This window comes from Balaenoptera musculus, chromosome 12 (genome assembly GCF_009873245.2).
Source record: "Balaenoptera musculus isolate JJ_BM4_2016_0621 chromosome 12, mBalMus1.pri.v3, whole genome shotgun sequence".
NCBI classification, from domain to species: domain Eukaryota; kingdom Metazoa; phylum Chordata; class Mammalia; order Artiodactyla; family Balaenopteridae; genus Balaenoptera; species Balaenoptera musculus.
Window position 1 is genome coordinate 37,387,587 of NC_045796.1, and position 24,904 is coordinate 37,412,490.

The following is a 24,904-nucleotide window of genomic DNA, read 5'->3' on the forward strand; positions in this document are numbered from 1 at the left end:
ATCCAAGATAAAAATTGTCCCGTATCACACTACCTAATTTGCCTGTGATATCATCTACTACTTGTCCATATGTTCATCAATTTTTGCATATTTACAGTATTAATATCAATAGAGTTCTTCAAGCTGTACTTTGTCACTTAGTATTATACCAGAAGACTTTATTTTTAAACTTTCCTAGTTTTTCTTTTCTGCCTCTAATAATCTTGTTCTAATATACTTTCTCTGTCCACTGTGGTGGATATAATGGTGGATATTTGCTTGCTTAATATCTATTCTAATCTCCTTCTACTTTTCTTCCTATACTAAAAAGGCTTGAAAACTAAACAATGACATTTCCCAGATGCCCTTGAAGCTAGAGCTGATTGTGATTTACCTTCCAGCACACAAGTTACCAGGGCAAATTTAGGCCCTGGACAGGAATGATAACCTGAGTCAAAGTCCTCAGTAAATGAGAGAGTGATTGGAGAGTGGTGGACAGCAGAAAAGAGGGAGGAAGGATGATGGTGTGAATCTAAAACACGAAACGTTTAGCATGAGGTTGGGAGACGTTCAGACAGTGTGGGCATTTTATGAAATGGCCAAGGGTGCCCATGACCCTCTATTGCCTTTCTCCCCTGCCCCCAATGCTTTCATTTCAGTACCTGAGGGGAACTTCAGCTCAATGTAGCTGGTATTCCTGTAGATTCCAAAGGGTCAAATTCTATTATTGAGCTTCTGCTCACGCTGCTTTCCCAGTGCCAAAGCCCAATCCCTTCTTCTCAGTTTACACACTTCATGGTCAACCAGAAGCTTTTTCTCTTTCATGATTTCCTTGTCAGTTGTGACTCTAAGAAGTGTGTGCCGTACATGAATATCTAACACAGCTTAGTTGTGTCTTCATCACAGACTTCCGTTTATTACTACTCTTCAATGGTTCAGTAGATCTTGTTACACAACAGTAGTGTCAAAACCTCATTATTCTTCTCAAGCCTTCTACCCTATCAACTCCCCATTCTTTTTTCACTCTTTCATTTCACGGAGAAAATAAAACATATCAGTTGAAAGAATCCCTCACATTTCTCCCTCCTCACAGTCTTCCTTCATGTCTTCTTATCAGGGAGGAAGAGGTACCCCTCCATGTGTCAAAGACACACATCCTCTACTGGCATCCAGTTCTCTTCATAATTTCCTGAGCATCTTGATGTTCCAGCACCAGCCCAGGTGCCAAGTAGAGGGTGATGATCTACACAAACATGGTCCCTGCCCTCAGAGGTTGAGAACCTAGTAGACAACAGGTATTTGGTTATTATAAATAGGATGAGTGTAAAGTCACACAGGGATTCTCTCCTCCTGCCTTCTTGGAAACTGCCATTGACCAACCCCTACCATCATCACTATCTCCAAGCGCTTGCTTTTTATAACATCCCCACGATTAGTATTTATGCTTGCCGCTTCACCTTAAAAATAAGATAAAAATTCCTTTATGCCTATTTCCCTCTGAATATGTCCTACATTGTCTTCCATTCCCCAACAAAACTTCTAGAAAGAGTTGCTTATAATCACTGTATTCTTTTTCTTACATCCTCCTGCAGCTTGGCTTCTGAAACACTTCCCACCTCCATCACAAGATCCCAGGAACCTCTCCCACCAAAGACAATGACTTTCACGTTGTGAACACAGTGCGTATTTTTCAGTTCTTGTTTGAACTCTCGGCAGTATTTGAAGTTCTTTATCATTCCCTGTTTCTCCAAACCCTCTTTGTTTAGCTTCAGGCACTCCACAATCTTAATTCCTCTCTCCTCTTTTGCTACTGTATTTCCATCTTCTTTGGAGTTTCATTTCAGCTGTTAGACCTCTAAGATTCAGTTCTCCCCTCTTTTCATGTGCTGTCTTCCACCTAGGCAATTTCATCCATTCCCGAGCCCTAAATTAACATCTTCAGAGAACTGTTCCACATTTATACCTCCGGCTCAGATCTTTTCTCTGAATTTCAGACTAGCGTACCTAACAGAGCTTGGGTAATTTCCTCTGGGAATGTTTCACAGAATTCTTGACCAGCTTAAGGTCTCTTACAGTGCATTCCCATTTCACTTTGTATTTTTCTATCTACTTTATTGTGATTTTATTATGTCTTCTTCCCTGAAATGTACTCTGTGAGGGCAGGAACCCCAGTATGATATCTATTTTATTCATCATTTTACCCACAGTGTCTAGCAAAGTGCCTGCTTTGTAATTACTATTTATTGAAAGTCTGAATTGATCAATTTAATGTTTTCATTTAAGCCATTGTAGGAGCTGTCTGTTTTAAAGGACATCAAAATTAGTGTGTCTCTCATCTTTTACAATATGATAGTCCTTTAATAACTGATACTTTTGTGAAATATTTATAAAAACAAATTACTAAAAAAGTGAAGCCAGCAATAACAAAAAAGACATACAAAATGCAAGCCCCAATTTTTCATTATTAGATACAGCAGACTTGTTTTTACTCTATGGGATAACTGTAAAGGTTTCTAAATGTTTACTCTAAATTTCTGCAATTTTCCTGATGCTGCATGGTGACAGCTCACAAACCAGCATTAGACAGCTGACCATACTTTGAGTAGTGCTGGGTCGGATGACAGAGGTGGTCATACCTCTCAATTTATTTTGCATTTGCATCTTTCCCTGATCATTTTATTTGCCAAGGAACATTAGAGAAAAGTCCTTTTTGTTTTTGCAAAGCACGTAAGGAGCTGCTTCTCTAATGGTCAATGAATTGAGTATCCCTCATAGTTCAAGTTGTTGTAGAGGGTACAGATGTCACAGATGGTGCTCTGGGGTGGTGCAGGGAGCATCAGTGTGCACTTGTACCACGGAGACTGCTCGAGCCTTTTGCTGCGTGGTTATCACATGGTCCTCGACAGCGTGACCACTGCGTCAGTGCCCCCTATTGTGCAGCCTTATCCTTGGCACTGAGTGCCTTCAAACCAAAGACTTCCTGAAGATACCTGCATCCTTTCGTTGTTTATCGATACTACATTCAGAACCCCTCAAACACTACAAATATTATAGCCATTAGAAAACTCTTGCATTATTTCTGCTAAACATATGAGAACTGCAACTTCTCATGGAATTGCCAAAATTTTTTTTTCTAGGACCAAATATTCATGACACTAAAAGTTCAGGGTGATGATATCTATAGTTTTCCCACATATTTTTTAACAGTAAGACTATGGGGAAGTTTCAACCTCTTCCCCTTGTCAACTTTGGAATATTTCTCTGTTTAATATTTGAAGAACTAATAAAAGCCCAGCCTCACACTGGAACCTCAGATTATCTCAGGCAGAAATTGCTGGACAGAAGCTGTATATTTAATATCTTATTAAGGTTGCCAGATTTAACAAATAAAAATACAGGGCACTCAGTTAAATTTGAACTTCAGATAAACAACAAAAAATGTTTTTAGTATGGATGAAGCACATATCCGTTGGATGGGACACTAAAAATGTATTCTCTGTTTATGTGAAATTCAAATTTAACTGAGCGTCCTGTATTTTATCTGGCAACGCTGTCTTGGGTAAATTATTTTATTTAGATGGGCGCTTTTTCCTATGTTACCACTGTGGGTTTTTTTGTTGCTGTTGCTTGTTTCTTTTTTTGTTTTTGGACTCTTTTCTTCACTATTTGAACACACTTTTTAAAAGGCTCTCTGCCAATCCCCAGCTCATTATCAATGACATCATTAGCATCACCATAGCTCTAAATTATGTTGAAACAGGATTAGAACTACTGACAAATTGTAAAGACAAGAGGCTCCCAAGGAAGTTAGGATCAAATTATGATCAAGAAAGGAAAGGAAGGAAATGCCAAACTTAGCCTGTAGATAATGCCCAGCATAGTGAATGCTCTGTGAAGGCAGTCAGACACGAAATACCCCTGGGAGGCCCATGGGCACTCAGCCTCGCATTTCACAGATGGAGAAACTTGAACACAAAGGGAGTTAGTGACTTCTTGAGGGGGCAGGAAGCAGCTGTATAAAGGGATGGGGGAAGAGAAGAGAAAGAAAATCTTCTGAAAGCCAGTCTTACCTGGCAGGGTGTGGAGAAGTGAGACATCACTGAAATGTGGATATTTTATTAAAATATTTTTCTTCTAGACAAGTGGGAAAGTTTGGTCTCTACAATCCCACCCTTTATATGCACAAATTGCGGAACCAGCACAGTCTAAAATTTGGAAGGGACGTTAGAGAACATTCATCCCAATTCCTTCATTATATTGATGGAAGAATGGAGGCCAAGGGTTTGAGTGACTTTAACCAAATTGTATAACTTGTAGGACTCCGCCTGGGTGTAGGCCTAAGGATGTCTACTTCTTAATGTTTTCATCCAGCTACTTTTTAATTAATAATTGATCCATAAACTATAAAAAGAAAGCCAGGGTGAGTTTTTTCAACCAAGGAAAGTGACTCCAATAAATTGGGGTATAAAAGTGTCTTAAAATATCTCTCTTTTTTGGGGCTTCCCTGGTGGCGCAGTGGTTGAGAGTCTGCCTGCCAATGCAGGGGAGACGGGTTCGAGCCCTGGTCTGGGAAGATCCCACATGCCGCGGAGCAACTGGGGCCGTGAGCCACAACTACTGAGCCTGCGCGTCTGGAGCCTGTGCTCCGCAACAGGAGAGGCCGCGATGGTGAGGGGCCCGTGCACCGCGATGAAGAGTGGCCCCCGCTTGCCACAACTAGAGAAAAGCCCTTGCACAGAAACGAAGACCCAACACAGCCATAAATAAAAATAAGTAAAAAAAAAAAAAAAAAAAAATCTCTCTTTTCAGTAAGTTTAGGAGCTGCCATGTAAGAATAAAGTCTGATCCTCCTGTTAAAGGGTAAATTATAAAAGAGATATGACTTATGCAAGTATAAAAAAACCATGTCAAATATTTGATTTAACTAGTTAATTAATGAGGGAACCAGTAAGATGTTACAATTGATTTAAATGGTAGTTTGACATACAGAGAGAATATATTATCTACCTGAGTGCTAAGGACTGAATTGTGTCTGCCCCTCACAACTCCCACCCAAATTCATGTTAAAGCCCTAACCCTTCATATGACTGTTTGGGGTTAGGGCCTTTATGGAGGTGATTAAGGTTAAACGAAGATTTAAGAGTAAAACCTTGATCCAGTAGAACTGGTGTCCTTATAAAAGAGCAAGAGATACCAGCGATCACTCTCTCCCTGCCATGTGAGGACACAATAAGGCGGCAGCCACCTGCGAGCCAAGAGAGCTGTCACCAGAACGTGACCATACTGGCATTCTGATCTCAGACTTCTAGCCTCAAGACCTGTGAGGAAACAAGTTTCTGTTGTTTAAACTACCCTCTCTATACTGTTTTGTTATGGCAGCCTGAGCTAACACACTGAGAAATCCATTTGCATTGCCTTGAACAGGAATCATTTGCATAGCTATGGACAGAAACATTAGCAGTTTTGTACGGTTAACTTCTCTCTACAGAGTTGTAGGAGCCTAGTCAAAGAGAGACAAAGGCACACAACCCTATAGAATTAGATAATCCCCATAAGCTACATCATTCCATGGAAAGGCTATCTAATAATCTCTTTTAGCCATTTAAACATCTTCTATAATTTCCCCTCACGATTTTTATGAAGATACATCTGTAGGAAAATATTTTACCCTTGCTACTTTGAGCCCGCCTGCACTTCACTGGAGGTCACTCCATTCCTTACAGCACACTTTTTACAGGCTTCTATGGACAGAGAGCTCTACCTACTTCTCTTTCCTCCATTTTCAACTTTTTACTCTCCTCACTCTCCATCCTTTTCTGTGATTGAAAGTGTTAATTACATTTATCTGCAGTTAATTTGTATAAAATAAATATAAAACCTCTTTCCATTGGAAGATTAAAACACTTCCAAAATCAATAACCAGTTTATTTAGGAGAAAGAAGAGGAAGACTCTTTCCTAAATGTGTCATACTTCTCAGAATTAAGAGGCATCTCAATAGATAATTTTGTTCTTCATATTTAAGTACCTAGAAGATAAAGTTTTATTTAAACTATTCAAAAATGATTGAGTCATCCTGTTTCTAGATGATTCATAATAAAAATTTTATAACTACTGATAGAAATATAAATATTCTTATTGTAATGGTACTCATCCTTAGAGAATCACAGATTTAAATTTTTGAAGAAATTTAGAGATTGAAGAATATTTTCTCACCAATTTTTCATTCCTTTTGTATTACTCTTCAGAAAAATTAAGACTGCTTAAATATTTTTGATTATCTCAACACAAGAGGAATTCCTTTCTCTTGTCAAATAGCTCCAAAAATAATCATAACTCCCCCTAAGCCTTAAAACATTAAAAATATACTACTAATGCAAAATAATTTTAAGAACTTAGAGAAAGCTACTATTTCTCTGGTATGATAGCTACCAATTACATATATTAATCCATCTGTTACAATGAAGCTCTTCCAAGATTATTTTCCATCTTCTGAATTCATATCATCTAATGATGAGAAGTCTAGATTTTGGAATATATATATAGGTTACTAAGAAAGCTTTCAATTCTGCTTAATTTAATCTTCATGTGACTTTGGCTTCTCTATAAAATTCCACTTATTTTCTAGACTTTTATGGAGATTTATAATGACAATATTATAAATATTTTACATGAAAATGATTATAATTATTCTATTTAGGAAACCTGTAACTGTACTTATGGAAATTAAAAAACGCATCCTCTAAAGTTAACCAATGAGTTCTTTGTAAAGTGTATCTTTACAAACTCATTGATTTTAATGTATTTTTGTATATCTATCCACTGCTGTTCTTCTTTTTCTTTTATGTTCAAAATTTTCCATCTTTGGCCAGTAGCATTTTCTTCAAGTTGGCTCCTGAGTCCCTTTGTTACAATTCCAATAGTCTTAGAAAGCTTTTACGTTTTTTGATATGGCATATTCCATCTTGTTCATCCTGGCCCAGGCCTGGAATCAGCCATTTCTTTCAAGCCCTGGTTTCTTCTTTAGGAGGAAAATAGTATTATTATTATTATTATTATTTTTTGGTTGCGCCGGGTCTTAGTTGCGGCAGGCTCCTAAGCTGTGGAATGCAAACTCTTAGTTGTGGCATGCAAACTCTTAGTTGTGTCATGCACGTGGGATCTAGTTCACTGACCCAGGATTGAACCTGCGGCCCATGCATTGGAAGGTGGATTCTTAACCACTGCACCACCAGCGAAGTCCCAAAACTAGTATTTAAATTGCATAGTCCGTATGCCAACATTAACAATATTACAGAATCAATCCATTATTCTAATAACTGGCAGAATGGAAAAGAATCAAACATCTATATTGCTTTTCAAGAACAAATTGTACCTCAGGATAACCAAATAAGTGAACATTCTTCTTTATGAGAAGATTTCCAATTAATACGTGCAGAAAGAATGGTAGAATTGGAATGTTACCATTTTCAAGACCCTAATGAGATAATGGATTTAGACAGTTATTAAGTAGAAAGTTGTTGAACAATTTATAATGGATTGGGCTGACAATATCAATCATTGATCAATTGAACAATTACAATGATAAAACAAAAAGAGGGATAACCATAAAATATGTACCTTCTGATAGGATGTAACAGGAAGTACAGAACATCACTTATATAATGTCTCTCTCCCCTCCCCCACCAAAAAAAAAAAAAAAAAAACTGGAACCAAATCAAGCCTCTAGATCTAACTACCAGTTTGCTAATATGCTGGAGACAGTGGACCATGTTAAATGACACAACAAGGGCACTATTCTACATCCTGTTTTCCTAATAATTTCCTAAATTTTAAAGAACTAAAAAAAGGGGGAGAAGGAACTTATAGACTAAGAGAAACTTATAAAGCATATCAACCAAATGAGTGTGCAGACCTTGCTTGATCCTGATTTGAACAAAACAACTATACAATATGTTACAAAACAATCAGGGAAGTCTGAATATTTTTGATAATATTAGGGAGGGGATATGAGGATATATGTATACATATAGCTGATTCACTTTGTTATACAGCAGAAACTAATACAACATTGCAAAGCAATTATACTCCAATAAAGATGTTAAATTAAAAAAGAAGTTATTAATTCGATCATGGTATTTGGTTATATTTTTAAAATGAAAGAGTAGATATGAAACAAGTTTAAACATGTGCTGATAATTGTTGATGGTGGAGGATGGGTTTCTGGGGTGTCGCTCTCTACATTTTGTAATCCCCCTATTTTTGTATGCTTGAAATTTTTCACTATGAAATACTGAGAAAATTTTAAATCCATGTATCCTTTCTTTTAAGAATTGTATTTCTAAGAATTTTGTCTTGGAGATATATTTGCATTTGTGCTGAACAACATGCATACGTGAATATGCATTGCAGTAGTGCTACAATATCAAAAGATTAGAAAGTATCTAAATGTCCATCACTGAGGTACTGCTTATATAAATTAAGGTATATCCATACACTGGAGTACCATGCAGTCTTTAAAAAAGAATGAGGTAGCATTAGATATAAAATTAGGAATGATCTCCAAGACATAATGTTAGGTGAAAAAAGCAAGCGGAAAAACAATTTATATACCCATATATTATTGACTCTGGACATAAATCAGGGAGCACATATTCTCAAGTACCATTGGAAGATATTTTGTCATCATGAGGAAAGCTGGTGTGAGAACTAAGCTGATACAAGGGCAGAGCTGAGTGGATGTCAAAGGCATGGAGCTATTTCATTTTTTAAGTCAACTTGGTTTTCCATGCTTGCAGTCTAAACTAGCCTAATGAATGCATCCGGGCTAGTCCTGCATCACCAGGAGAAGATCACAGGAAAGGACTGGGGTTGGGATGTGGGAAAGACACAAATCACCTCTTCCAAAAAGTGACAAGTCAAGGAGAGATATTAAAATTTTTCATTGATAGCAAAGCACACTTTAGAGCAGTTTAAAAAAACTCCTTTAAAAGGTTACTAGTATAACCCCTGAAACAAATCTAGTACATTCAGATGGGATATCCAAGATTTCTGTCTAATTTTCTGCCCTAAGATCTTCCTATCCACTCAAATGTCCAGAAGTGCATTCTGGTATCTATAACACATAGTGTGCTGGGCAGGACTGTAAAGGTTTTTTTTGAAACCTAAAATAAGCAAAAGTTTCCTTGTCTGATTTTTGCTCTAAACACTAACCCAACCTGAGTGTGAGTGCATGATTTATAAACCACAAAGAATTCTGGGCCAAGTTTCAGGTGAAACTTCTTTTTTCCCCCTGGTTTCAAGTTAGGCAAAAATCAATGTTTCGAGCCCATTAAAAGTGAAAGTTATTGAGGTCAACTGACAGGAATTCAGATATAAGATTTTCCAACTCCGGTCTAAGCAGCAAGCTGCATAGAAAAAAGTTCTTTTATTCAGATCATTCCAACTGGTAGGCATGATTCTCCACAGACAAAAGGGCTTTGCTTAGTTATTGTTTGTAAACTAAACTTTAACAAATTCGATCAGGTAACTCATCCAAAGTTAAGAAAGTTTAAGTCAAAAGGATCCCAGGATTAAATTATCAAAGCAAGCCTTTAGGGTGCTTATTTTAGGTGGTTTAAATGTAATCATTATTTACAGAGTTTGTAGACCTCCGATTTGGTCTACTAAGGAATAAAAATGGCTCAAGTCTCTTATTTGGCTTATTAGGTTCCAACATCTTCTCAAGGGTAATAAAGGAATCTCAAATAACATTCTTTCCAAAAGTTCATCCAGGCCTTTAAAGTCTCTGAATTGAAATTACTCTTTTATTAACCAGATTCATAGTCCTAAGAAGGCACGTTTCCATGCTGATCTGCAGAAGAGAGAGGTAAACACATTTATCTCTGATTGTAAAAGGCAGGGAGTAGAAGTTATAAAAGAGGAGACTACGTCACAGATGAAGGGCTCAGATTCCCAACCCAGGAGAGAGTTGTCTTTTCCCTGCTCCAAAAGACTGAGTGGCTCTGAGAAATAGGTGCCTGCCCAGGTCAAATAACTAACATATATATATATATATATATATATATATATATATATATATATATATATATATATATATTATATATAGGTATATATATAAATAGGACCGCAAGCCCCACAATAAGCTTAGACAGGCAAGAGACAGGAAGAAGACCAGTAAGACAGGAGCAGGGCTACCAAAAAGGAGAGTGGAAAAAGAAAGATCAAGTCAGAGAGAAGGACTACCTAGAGCCTTGGAACCAAGGTCAAGTGTTCATATTCTTTTCTAATTAGAATGGAGAGCCACTGGAGCATTTTTAACAAGCCACAGTCTCTCCTTGTAAAGTGGTAAGTGTAACTACTTCAAAGGAGTGAATCATAGAGTGCCTGTTTCTTAGTAAGGGTTCAAGAAATGGTACTGTTGCTATTTTTTTCTGGATGAGAAAAGCACTGCCCACCTCATCGTTCTTTGCTCATCAGCACCATATTCCGAGAGCATCTTACTTGTCCTGTATCTCATTATGTCACAGTCAACTAACAAGTCCGAGAAAGCTACTTCTGCAGCGCTGTGTGGTACGGGAAGCTCCTGGAGGATGGGTGTGCAGTAAAGGTGGCTTCTCAGAGGTCTTACAACATCCCTGTTCTCTCAGAGTGGAGGGCACCACAGGATCACTAGTTTTTAATTGAAAAAAAAAACCTGCGGGTTTAATAGTAACTCCAAAATTGAAAATGTGACTTGAGTAAGCATCTTCAGTAGGGTGACAGCTCATACGCTCCCCCGGACCCCCAGGAGATTTCCTTAACCCCACTTACGGGTCAGGCAACAGCAACGTGTTTTTCCTAATCTTCCAGCCTGAACCAAATTAATAATGTCATAGTTCGTCTTCTGTGAAAATACATGAATGTTTCTAATACCATCTCACATTGTTATTTTAAATAAGGATTAAATGACTGTTCCAGAAGAATCATTTGTGGTTCAAGTAGTCTACCCTTGGCCAACAAATACTTTTTGAGGGTTATCACCAGCCAGGCATTAAAGTTATTTAGTACAGTGGTTTTACACTTTTTTTTTAAGGCAGAGACAACTTTCTTCAAGCAAAATCTATCAAATGAATCCAACCTGTGAAACAGACCAACATGAAGCACCTTTTGTGAAAGCAGGGATGGGGTCTCAGGCCTGAGATGGGACTCTCAGATCAGCCATTGCTTTCCAAGGGGATCCCTGAAGGGTTTGGAGGAATTTGAGCACATTTGAAAACTAGTGCCCTGGGTGAAATTCAGATACTGACAGAAAATAGATTTTTAAAAAAAATCACTTGGGAATGGTGGCCCAAATGTTAATCCCTCGTTCTTTTCTCTGTATAAGATTTTGTGTGTGTGTGTGTGGGGGGGGGTTATGAATTATGTATCAAATCCTTTATAGTTTTAACACTTAATGTGCCTTTTTAGTCAAAGTTCCTACAGTCTACTGTTCACATAGCTATCCTGAACCTTCTAGGTCCAAGAAGCCCCATCCCCTTTCAATCACTCATCACTGCTGCATCCCACCAATAGCATCTAGGAAATAAAATCCCACCAGGTGCAACACTCCTTCACAAATGTGCATGAGAGAGTCAACTGACTCCTAATGTACCCCCAGTGAGGTTGGACTGATTTAAGTATGTTAAAAGATAAACCGAGGCCTGTTAAAAATTTTAAGAGCTTATTTGAGCAAAAATCGATTCAAATCAGGCAGCACCAAACCAAAGTGTTTAGTAGCTCTGACAAGAGCTGGGGAGTCTTTTACAGAGAAGAGGTGGAAGCAAAGAAAGGAGATTATTTGATTGGCTGTAGCTTAAGCGCTTACCTTATTTGAAAAAAGCTAGTTGGCTGTGTGTGATTGGTTGTCCATTAGGTTCCAATTTTTTCATCTTGAGGCATTTACAGGCTTAGGTTTTGTTTGCTTACAAAGGCTGCGAAGGCATTAGAACCTCCTCAGTCTAACGGGCTCCTTGCTTACTTAATTTAATAAGCAGGAACATGGCGGGGGTGGGGGATGGCGAGTGCTGTGATTTTAAGTTCTTGCTCTCCCACTTACCAGTAGTCGGACCTGAGGCAGGTATTTTAATTTCTCCAAGTTAGCTGTCGTTTCCTAGTACACAAAAGAAGGATAATAAATAATACCTTTCTTACCCAAGAATGGTATGCAGTCAGTACTCAATAAGTGTAGGTTTCCCCTTTTCGCTCTTTCCTTTTCCGTTGTGTGGCACAGTGGTTCCCTCCTGCGAGCCTGCAGGGATGAGGGAGAGCTGGGGAAGGGCTGTGCCACGATTTGTAAACTATACCCCCTGTTTTCCCATGTATGCAGCTGCTGTTGAGCGAAGAAAATACAAATTCACTTAAAGTGTTTATCAAATTCAAGGTAGCCTCTTTTTTTAAAAAAAAATTTAATTTATTTAAAAAATAACATGCATCTCCACTCACGTAGAAGGCCACAAAATAGGTTGATATTAAGAGGTCCTTTGACTTCTAAGGAGTGGAAACAGCTTTCGGGTGGAGCAAAAGGGCAGCCGCAGAGCTCTGGGCCTCGCATTAAATCCTGCTGGCTTCGTTTCCTCTGGTAGCACCCCCTCCGCATCTCTCATTACTGGTTATCAGTGGGTAGGTAAGGACGATAGCTTTGCTTTTCTTCACGTCGCCTGTCGTGTTTCCTGGCTTCTTGCCCCTCCTCCTCCCTGTCTAAGCCCCTGGAGAGCACATCTTAGGAGCGCGGCCGCAAGCAGGCCACTGAGTCACAGGCTCCGTGGTGGCGTGGGCCCTGCTCCCGACCCGGAGACAGCCCCGTGGCTGTGTCTGATTGCTAATGAGCCTTCTGGAAGCTGCGCCTTCTCATCTGCACCGTTTGTTTTTACAGGGCGCCGGTATAGACTTGACACGTGTTTTCCTTGCCTCCGAGGCCTCCGAAGGTTTTCCTCTCAGCCTCGCTGTCTCCTTTTCTTTTGAGACTGTGTGGGAGCTAAATTTAAACTTGATTAACAACATTTTAGCCCAAGGAGGGTCAGCATACTACTTTCATGTTAAATGCTGTTCTTTCGGGGGGTTCTGTTTTAAGACACAGTAGGCCCTCACGATGGGAGCCCTTCTGATTTTGTTGCTATGGTGTGAAAGACAAAAATAGCATAAAGCCTTGTGTCCTTTGATTCCCATCAGAGATGGAGGGGGAACTGATACCCTTTTGTGAGAATATAGTCTACTCTTGACAGAGATATTTGACAAACCTCACAAATACTTTTAGTAATGACATTTTGACACTTTACTTCTGAATACCTTCTTCCACTCAACATTTGGGGTCCAGCTTGATGTCATTTACTCAGGTAAACTCCCTGACTCCCCAGATATGTCAAGTCCGCTCTTAGGGATCTCTTTCTACACCCAGGAAGCATGGTCTAAGGCCTGATTAAACCATTATTCATCACCTGCCTTCTTCCGTAGCCTGTAAGCTCCACAGATGGGGCATGGCTTCTCTGGCTCGCTACCAAAGGGAATGAATATATAAATGGACACTGGCCGGATCACATAAGACAGTAGAACTCTGACCCTCAACCTCTGCAGCAACCAGTTCCAGAAGTCAAACTGCAACTTCTTTTTTTTTTTTTTAACTTTTGGGTTTTATTTATTTATTTATTTATGGCTGTGTTGGGTCTTCGTTTCTGTGCGAGGGCTTTCTCTAGTTGTGGCAAGCGGGGGCCACTCTTCATCGCGGTGCGCGGGCCTCTCATTATCGCGGCCTCTCTTGTTGCGGAGCACAGGCTCCAGACGCGCAGGCTCAGTAATTGTGGCTCAAGGGCCTAGTTGCTCCGCGGCATGTGGGATCTTCCTAGACCAGGGCTCGAACCCGTGTCCCCTGCATTGGCAGGCAGATTCTCAACCACTGCGCCACCAGAGAAGCCCAAACTGCAACTTCTTGATCCAGAATGATCAGGAGAATCATCAGGGCTTGGTTAATGCCTGCCAACTTCTCCAGTTTTGTCCCCATACCCAAATCAGGACCAAACAGAGAGCGCAAAATATCCTCCCCAAACTCATCACATAGGATGCTTCACTCCCAGTCAGCCCCCCTCCAGCTTCCCCCAGGCCTAAAGCCTTCCTTTTTTACACTATATTGCTTTACCACTCCCCTGCCTGCCTTGGAGTCAACTAAACTTAAGTGATGGTGGCCGATTCCCTTGCAATGGCAAACTCTAAACAAATGGCCTTTGTTTGTTCTCATTTGGATGGTCTTCATTTATTTCCACACTCTAACCTTGTACTCAGGATAGTGTCTAGCACATAGCAGGCACTCAAAAGTAATTTAATGAGTGAAAGAGTACTCATCAATCCATTACTGGATTATAGTTCAATCTTCCTGAACAGAAAATTCAGGAGCCAAGAGGACCTGGGTCTTCACCTTAGGTCTTTATGTATCTGACTTAGGTCTTTAAGTATCTAAGGCTTTGGGAAAGTCACTCACTGAATCTAGGTATCATTTTCCTCAAGCTGTAAACTAGCAAGTTTTGACATGATGTCCATGTTTCAAAGATCTCTCATTAAACCTCTCTCTACAGCTGGGAGCTCAGGATATCCACCTAAACTTCTCCACATTGTGCTTAAAGAGAAAACGTACTGAGTGCTTTCTCTGATAACCCACCCTAGCTGACTCATGGAAAGAAAGAATAGCTTTTAAGGAAATGAGTTTTTTCCTCCTGAATTAGGACTCGGTGAGCCATGATGTGTGCAGGGAAAGAGCAAGATCGTTTTTGTTATTTATTTCGTAATCTGCTAAAGATCCTGGGGAAAGCATCATGCTTTCATGTTGGAAGGCCATACTGTTAAGCTCTCTGCACCTCTGCTTTCCTTCAACTTATTTCACTTGGCTAGGATGTTCCCTCCTCCACTCCAGCAATGCAAACTCTTCCAACTTCAAGGCCTACCTCACATTCCATATTCTACATGAACTCTTCCCCAATTTGTCTTGTTCCTGATAATCCTCCTTCTCAATTCTTATAAGACATCATTGGAAGTTCACATACAATCTTTTCAACTAGAATATAAATTGCTTGAAGAAAGGGATTGTATCTTCTGATACTTCTACATTTGGCCTAATATCTTTAAAAAGTATAAAAGAAAAGTATCACTGGATGAGCCAGTATTACATGCCAGCTGTTTTCATTTCTGTTATGTCATTGGGTTTCTGCCACAATCTCAGGTAATGGTTATAGATTCCATATTACAAAAGGACAGACTGACTTTCAGAGAAGGTAGGTGAGTTCTCCAAGGTCACCTGGGTAGCTGTGTTGGGTCTCAAAGCCAGATTTCCTGACCCCTGGTCCAGCACTACACAGTTTACCCCACACATGTTGATTACTAAATCAGTTCTTGTGCTCGTTGACAAATCCAGCTGAAATATCTAAAATGGTAGCAAATACAGACTGGAGGACAAGTTCCAAAGTTTCAAGTTATATTTTCAAATTCAACTGAAATTTTCAGTTGGTCACAGCATTTAAAAAAAATTTTTTTCCTAGATGTTTTGACCGCACAGACTTATGTCCATTTGTATGGCAGCAATAATGTTTGTCTTTATGTACTGAGTGATTTAAATATTCTGAAACTTTTTAATAGCTATTCGGTAAAAACCTAAAAACCAAAATAGGCAAATCAGAAGTAATTCCACTGCAATAGAAGTTTAGTTCAAAGTCAATGTATTAGATACTAGGAGATATTGTCACCTCGCATGATTTTTTCTCTTTTCACCTCCATAACAGGGATGTGAAAATAACTGGAAGAAAACCTAAAAGGAGAAAAGATTGAGTAGTGTACAATTCAGTAGAGTAATTACTGTTAAAAGCATTTTTAGAAGGCTGGGGTGTAGAATTGGAATAACGCATTTTTTATTACTGGTCAGACCTTTACCAAAACAAGAAGTTCGAGCTCTAGAATACAAAGTTTAAACACCTGGGGAATTTAGAGACAAATCAGAATAGAGTGTAGAAATGTTTAAAATGATCAAAAATGAACTGGAAATTCGACTAAAGCAATTGTGATTATTTGGCCTATAGAATACAACTCCACAACTCTGAGTGAATAAGGGCCTCCAGGAGTATCAAGTACAATAAATAAGACAAATATGAGTGACTTTCTATTTCCACTGAAGACTACAAAAAACAGAAGAAATGGGCATATGTATAACTGTGTCTTTCCCTGGCTATACTCCCTAATACTTTACAGGTACTTCTCCCAGGGTACTCATCACTTTCTCTGTGTCTTGTCAGTCATCCTCCTCTCTTACTTTCAGGGGCTATTTTTTATACATCTTACATTCTTACATTCTTGCATTTAGAAGAAATGAAACCAATGGGAGAACAGCAGAACTGAAAGATGCAAAGAGGCCAAGTCCTGACTATGGCGATGTAGCGCTTGGATCCAGCCAAGTTTTAAGGTGGTCTGCCGTGGACTTTTCAAACCATGATTTTATAAATTCATATTTTTTCTTCATCAAGTTTGAATAGGAGGATTTTTAAACTAGAATTATGGGTAGGTGACCAGGACCATCAGAATAATAACAATGTTTAGCTGGGTTTTTAGTTGGCATCTATCCTAAGCCTGGTTTTCACTCTTCATGGTCTTCTTGTCTGGTTTTCCTATCCTCACAGTTTCAGTAACCTCTATGACAATGACTCCAATATCAGTCCATATTCATAGGTCAGGACTTCTCCAGGCTTACACATCTAGCTACCTACTGTCCCCTTCATGGGCACTTCAAACTCAATATTGTTAACACCACTTGTTTCCTTCTCCTTCAGACCTGTACATCCTCTCGTTTTCCCTACCTCATGTAAGGAATTCAGGCACCCAAGTCAGTCTTTTCTAATTAAATGATCTCCTCATGGGTGGGCATGATGTTTTCCTCTTGTTAGCAGTCCTAGCAGCATACCTAACACTTAATAGATACCTCCCAATTTTTTTGCTAAATAAATTATTAACAAAAACAGAATGAAGAAATGGTAAGACTACTCTGTTATTTAGTGATATCAAGAGCAGGTCTTAATCGAAAAAGAATAAACTAGAGGACCTCTTAGAATTCCTTTCAGCAAACTAACGTTTTTAAAAAATGACTCCTTTGCCTTGTTTTTAAAGTAAAGAGGTAAACCACTTTTACAGGTAAAAAGTGTTTTTGGTTGTTTGTTTCTTTATATTTCATTTCTGATCCATTTAACAAAGTAAGATGTCTAATTGGTGTTGATGCAATACAGTTGGTCAATCATAGACCATAGACTAGTCAATGGACTAGTTTCTTAATTCAAAGATTTGGAGTTGTCCTAAGTATCAATAATGCAACTTTGATCAAAAGTTGTTCTGAAGAAATACCTCTTTTATAAGTAAACTAGGAGGAGAAACAGGAAACTGGAGGAAGTAGACTAAGATGGGAATGGATGAAAAGACTATGGGAAGGTCTTAGTGGCAAACAACAAACAACTTCACATCAAAAAAAAATGTATAAGACAATTCAATATAAAGGGAGTATTGAGAGAAGAATAAAGAAATTATATCCTGGGGGAAGTTCTAGTTTGATGAGCATTCTCTAAAATTTATTCCCGAATATAGCATAACATGTTTTTGTTTAAAAGAAAGTTTATGAATTAGGAGTTTGGAATCAGCAGATACAAACTACTATATATAAAATAGGTAAACAACAGGGTCTTATTGTATAGTACAGGTAATTATATTTAATATCCTGTAATAAACCATAATGGAAAAGAATATGAAAAAGAGTATGTATATATATAACAGAATCACTTTGCTGAACACCAGAAATGAGCACAACATTGTAAATAAACTACACTTCAATTATAAATAAATAAATGCAGAATGGGCTCCAAAAAAAAGTTTAGAGTAATTGTTTTAATTGCAACATTGTAAGATGTTAAGATTGACTTCTTGAGGTGTCTGTATTTTATTTTTTATTGTAATTGGGGGTGGGAGAAAGGAAGATAAAAAATAGTAAAATTTTCAGAAGCCTAATTTCTTCCCAGGGCAAGTTCACAAACTCTAGATTTAGGTTGGAAACGTTGCAATACCAACTACTCCTGTGTACTTATTTACCACACAAGTCTTGTGTTCTGCCACAAAATCCTTTCCTAGCTAGCATATTGCTCCCACAGTGGTTTTAACTCAGGACTCTGAGATGCCAGTGATGACCACCTCTGACCTGGAGAGGCTAATGGTGCTGAATAAAATCACCTGAGAGATCTCACAAATTTCTTCACAAAGCAACCACTTCCCAAAAGGGCATTCACCAAATTCTTCAGTATACAACCTTAAGATCTAGCCTAGACCTAATTACCATAATCTTCTTGCCATTTTTTCCCTGTAGGACAAAGTCAAGATGCAGTACTTGTAATCAACAGTAATCTCCTCTCCAGAATGCCATATTTGCTCAGAATGCCCACCAACATGGAGAGATGTGATGGTTCACAAAAAGGACACGAGAGTGAATGATTTATCTGGCAGCCAAGAACACAAACTCAGGCCTAATCTCTATTGCTTAGATGTAGAACAGGGCAATCAGGCAGAAGGCTCAATGAAATACAAACAATAGCCTGAAAAAACATGAATTACACTCTAATATCTTTTTGCTTGTGGGAGAATTCTCTGTGTTTGCTAGGTAGAAATAGCAAACAGATTTCTTGTTTCAGTCAAGAAATCTGGGACTCCGAAAGGACAAGTGAATATGATTGCAGCGGGGGTGAAAAGGTAGGGGAGATATCAGTAAATGTGGGCACACCATGAGGTCCCTTCAGAACCTCACTTTGGTCAGAAAATATGTTCATACAGTCACTCTAATCACACCTCCTCTCCCCACCATGGCTCTCATGCACATCACTCCCTAAACTTTACTTTTGTTGTACATAGTTATATGCATTCCTTTGTACCCATCTATTCGTATATATGTTTCCGAGTTGGTTTAGATACTCCTGCTAGCTCTTGAGAATTTTAAGGTCAACCTTTATATCTAAAGTATTTTCATTCCTTCTCCCTTGGGTTACTCTATGATTCCTTTTTTTGAATCAATGTTACCAACTAAGCTGTCTCATTTTCAATCTCAGAGAATCCCTTCTGAGAATAATGAAAATGTTATGGGTATCTATAGCTATCATTATGACTATGAAAGAAGAGTCTGGCTAACATGGGTGTGATGTCATATTTATATGCCAAGGGATATATGTTTTGAGGACAAAGCTACCAATTTTCTTCCCACTAGTCATTTGTTTTTAAAATAAATATCTATCAAGTGCCTGAGTATTAAACCTAGAAAAGGAGATTCAAAATATTAAGACAGGCTCTGACTTCTTTGTACTTTTGCTTTTAGCCCTCTTTTATTGATTAGGGCATCAGTTCTCTATTATTGCATAACAAACAACCTCAAAACTTAGGGGCTTGAATAACAACCACTTTTTAGCTCACAATTCTGAAGGTTGGCAGTTTGGGCTGGATTCAGCTCGATGGTTCATCTGGTCTCAGCAGGCTCATTCATGCCTCTGTGGTGAGCTGGCATGCTTGCTGGGGCACGAAAGCACCAAGGCTCAGAGCAGTGTGACATCATTTCCACTACATTGTAATACAGTATTAAAATAATAATTGTTATTAAATAAGTAGTATATGATATGCTATTAAATAATAATTTAATAATTATTAAATAATATTAAACATAATAATTATTTTTTAAAATCTCGTGCTTTTATGGTTTTAGTTTTTTACAGATAATCTTTGCAGTTTCTGGAAAGCCAGGGGCTCTTTATAAACATACATGAAATTATTGTTTTTCATCACAAGCGAGTTGTAGCAAAAGCAAAGACCAGAGAGTAAAACTTTAGAAGCAAGCACTGACTCTGACGCTTTAACTCTTCTAGCTCTAGTTTTCAATCTGTTGTCTTATCTGCAAAATGGGGTGTCATGGACTTGTCTCCCACCCCAAATTAACATGTTGAAGCCCTAATCCCCAATGTAACTGTATTTGTAAATAGAGCGTTTAAGGAGGCAATTAAGGTTAAATAAGTTTGATCCCTCATCTGATAGGACTGGAGTCCTTATAAGAAGAGGGAGACAGTGGAGCGCACTCTCTCTCTGCACATGCGCACGGAGCAAAAGCCCTGAAAGAACACAGTGAGAAGACAGCCACCTGCAAGCCAGGAAGAGAGTCCTCATCAGGAACTAACCCTGCTGGTTCCTGGACATCTAGCCTCCAGAACTGTGACAAAGTAAATTTCTGTTGTTTAAGCCACCCAGTCTGTGGTATTTTGTTATGGTAGCTTACAGTAACTAATCCTGTGAATTAAGATGATACATTTTGGAGGGATTTGCGGGGTTCAAATTAGATTTGCAAGTAAAAGAAATTTATAAACAAAAAAATCACACAGTAGCTAACTATGAGTAATATTTATTGATAATTAGAATTGGTAATTATTTATACTTGAATTTAATAATGGAATTAAAAATTGCCAAATGTATGTTAACAGGGTAGGGACAGGCTTGGTGTAGGGGTGTAGGATTTGTTAGCCAGCGGAGATTGTCTTTCTGCATTGCTGTTGTTACTGACTCTGCACATCGTGCAAAGAACCTGCCTAGTTTCAGGATGATGAGTGGAGGAACATTCATGCTTTAACCTATGATATGCCACTCAGGTACATTTCATGTCAACAGGGGACAAACGACTCCAGTGATCAAACTCCAAATTACAGAAATCATCATCAAAAGCTAAATGGATTTGCTTACAATGCAACACTTCAAAGACTAGTAAATCACATACATAAAAGTTGAGAAAACTCATAAGAGTAGATGGAAGAGAATTTTCTGAGATTAAAAAAAAATAATCAGGTTCAGCTGATATGTTTTCCTGATGCTTTTCTATTTTAATCCATTAAACCAAATACATGAACATTTACCATTGTATTATTTTATTATTATTTATTATTAATAATAATAATATATTATAATAATTATTACATTAATATAATATTATTATTAATATTATAATATAAATATAATAATTATTTATTATCAATAAATTATTTATTATTATTTATTATTATTAACAGCTCCCCTACAATCTCATTGTCACTATGAACTGGGTTTTAGAATATGGTTTAAAAGGTGAGCTCCTGGTGGCGCAGTGGTTGAGAATTTGCCTGCCAATGCAGGGAACACGGGTTCAAGCCCAGGTCTGGGAAGATCCCACATGCCGCGGAGCGACTAGGCCCGTGAGCCACAATTACTGAGCCTGCGCGTCTGGAGCCTGTGCTCCGCAGCAAGAGAGGCCGCGATAGTGAGAGGCCCGCGCACCGCGATGGAGAGTGGCCCCCACTTGCCACAACTAGAGAAAGCCCTCGCACAGAAACGAAGACCCAACACAGCCAAAAATAAATAAATAAAATTAAAAAAAAAAAAGAATTGTCATTATTGGGCATATCGAGAATTTCATAAAATACTAACTCATAGGGCATTTAAAAAAAAAAAAAAAAAAAGATGAGCTCCAGGCTCTGTCTCAAAATATAAAAGGTCATCCCATAGTATTGGGTGTTTTCTTATATTTTAAGTGATACCTAGTTGGCTCTTTATCAAAACTTGAGGAGAAAACAGAAGTCCTATGGTAATAAAAATAAGATTGCGTCAGTTTTTTCCTTTCCATCTGGGCTGCCCTAGAGAATGGTGTGGTCACTGCAGCAGCTAGACTCCAGAGGCAGCGGCCAAAAACAACCCTTGGACACTGCATGGAGATGCTGGCCCAGGGGCGGCGAGAGGCAGTGAGCAGCCCTAGCTCAGTGACACCTTCCCCACTTCCAACCTGCCTGAAGTCCAGGTGTTCTAGGGTCCATGTGGCCAAGGGAAGAGGAGCTTCCGTCCAGGAAATAAGGGCACCATCTCCTTTCCTTTTCTATTTCAGCCACTTCCCTTGCCCCACTTGTTTTTTCGAATACTTGAAACTGCCTGGCTTCTCTCTTCCTCCTGAAAGGAAAAAAAGTCAATTCCAAAATGACATACTTGTCCAGCATCATTTTCTCCAAAGAGCTCAAAATATATTTTTAAAAACCTTCTTGTTTGCATAGCTCTTGGAAAGATAGATGGCAAATATTAAGTTTACAAATAGGAAAATTTCCAGAAAAAGACTCTCCAGGGACTTTCATGAGAGAAAAGTTATAGAGTTGGACTGAGTTGTTTGAATGTTTTTCTCTATATTATATCCCATTACAAAATGCCTGGAAAAGTATAGTCTTTGTGTTTTGTACCTCTTACAAATTAAAAAACAGGATACTTAACATGAAGAAAGAAGGTATTATAGGTTCTTCAACAGTGTACTTCCAAAATTTCTAATGGGATATGGGCAAAGGATGGATATTACGGTACTCCTTTTCCCTCAAAAATGTCTAAAAATATACAAACTAATAAAAACATCCCAATGATTTATAAAGAATGATTTTTAAAATAAATCAAGTTGAGGTGTGCATGCAGAAAGCCCTGGGTCTTGATGACCATTAAGTGGAAAGACAGGGAAGGATTGTGGTCTATTTGACATATACGATCTTTGGGACTTTTTAAGCCCAGCTGGTGAAGCCATGGCCACAACTGCTGGTTATTTCCATGAGTCATATTAGAGAGCTTAGACCAGTGCAATCATCAAAGAAGCTCTGCCTTCTGGTTAACTCTGTTTATAAATATATCACAGCTAGTTCCTCCCTGGGGCTACAGAAAAATTTGATTTGTTCTTTGGGTCATTTTAATGAAATGCTGACTTTCAGTTTGTGATTCTTGGCACTATCCCAATTGCTAATAAAAAGAATTAGGAAAGAGACCCCTCTAAATATATACCATCATCTCCTAAATATACACCAGTATCTGAGAAACACTCTCAATTCATCACTCTGGGATGAATTTGTTTATGTCTGTGTCTATGTAAGAGCCTACACATGGTCTTAGAAGGAATTATCAGACTCCGGGATCAAAGTGTATATTTCTTAATATGTAAACTAGTTTCACCAAGCCAAACAATCAAAATAGGCTTTGCTGCCTTGTAAGCAGGGACTTCAGAGCAATTTTGAATATCCAAGAAAGACAATCTTAGTAATGAGGCTAGAGAGAAACATTTTTGTGAATGAATGCATAGAGACTTGTGTGATTGTAGGCAAGTCATTCACTCTTTCCAGGTATCAGTTTCCAAGATTCCTTTCAGCTTTAAAAATCTCTGCTTTATAATCCCCTCAAATTGAAATTTTCAATTCCAAAATTATCACTGAGTACATAGGGTGAGCCAATTATATCCTAGAGCTGCAGGGGGTCAAAATATTAAAGAATTAGATACGGTCCCTGCCTTCCAGGATTATGCACCAGACAGGACATCTAGATGAGAAATGATAAAATAACGATTCAGATTAAGGACACAAATGATAGCAGGGAGTTTTTAGCAGAGAGAGTAATGTGGACAGAAAAATAATTACAAAAATGTAATTCTTAAAGGATAGGTTAGATTTGAATTAAAAGTATTCAGTGTGTTCTTCCTCACTTAATTTCTTCTCTCCACTTTGGCATTTTCCCCTTACTGATGCCTTTCCTTCCGCTGACAGGTCCAGTTGTCATCAGTGTTGGAATGCTTCCTAGAATTACTTTTTCTAATAAAATTTTTGTTCTTTATGTCATTCCTTCAAGACAAACCATAGATCAGAGCAACATATAACATTTACTAAATGTTTGTTGATAATGATGATAAAAACTCAGTTTCAAAGGTAGCAGCTAAATAATTTGGGGGACTAATCTAATCTATTCTAAGTTTATTAAAAAGAGAGAGATACATACACAAATTTTATATATGTTATATATAGTTTATATAATATATAATATGTACTTTATACATAATATAATTAATATAACTATAACATAAAATAATGAGCTTCTAGATGATGGAGAAAATAAGGTAGTGACCACTGAGTGCCATCCTGGATTCAGTAGGAAGAAGTCATAGCATGCTAACCTCTTTTCTTTAGTTAGCAGAGTTGATGAAAGAACAGAATATGGAAATGCAGTAATCCAAAGATCTCCATATGGGATTTTTTAAAGGTCTGGAAGAAAGTTTAGTTAAATGGATTCTTGTGATGAACAACAATGCTCAATGAACATTTCCTCAAAATAAACCTGATGGGAGGATTCAGTAGGCTGTTTGGGACCCTCTCCTCAAGTTCTGTCCTGTTCTGCATTTTAATCAAGGAGTTGGATTAAGTTATGTAAAATTTGCATATTAAGTTTTCAGATGCTTTGAGACTGGGAAGAATAGCTTATTTTGTTTGCAGAATATGAGACATTTTTCAGAGACTTGAACAAAGAAATGAATCTAAGATTGAATTTTACAGAGATAAATATAAATGCCTGTATTTGACAGCAAAAGCCAAAACACAGGATGGACGAGTTATTGGTGTGGTAGGGTTGATAACTTGGAGACCTTAGTTGATAGTTGATTCTTAATCATCAGAGGTGGGATGTGGCTTTTAAATAAGTTAACATGTCCATGTAGTATATAAACGAAGGAGTTACAAGTTCTACTCTCCTCTGGGCTGTTTATCCAGACTGCACCTAAAAGATTTTCAGAACAGTATATTTTAAAAGAAGATAAATCAGACTGCATTTAGCAGAATGTCACCAGGATGGTTGAAGAAACTGGAGATAATTAGATTATAAAAAAAGAAAGTTTCCAGGAGTGAGGAAAGAATAGAAAAGAGGCATATATATTACAAAGGCTTTCAGATATATATGTTCTCTTTAGATCCAAGGTATTAAAGAAGGCCCAGTAGATTAAAGGTCACAGATTAGATGAGAATTTTTAAAGAAAAATGTTTAAAAGTTAGATTGAGTTGCTTTGTGTGAGGAAGA

At 38.1% G+C, this 24,904-nt stretch overlaps 1 long non-coding RNA gene across 1 annotated transcript; it reads left to right on the forward strand.

Moving 5' to 3' along the window:
• The first annotated feature begins 1,160 nt into the window (after positions 1-1,160).
• Positions 1,161-18,572, forward strand: LOC118905506. The gene is made up of 3 exons (XR_005022237.1): positions 1,161-1,274; positions 1,572-1,658; positions 18,366-18,572. It is a non-coding gene; the product is annotated as an uncharacterized LOC118905506 (long non-coding RNA).
• Positions 18,573-24,904: the final 6,332 nt, after the last annotated feature.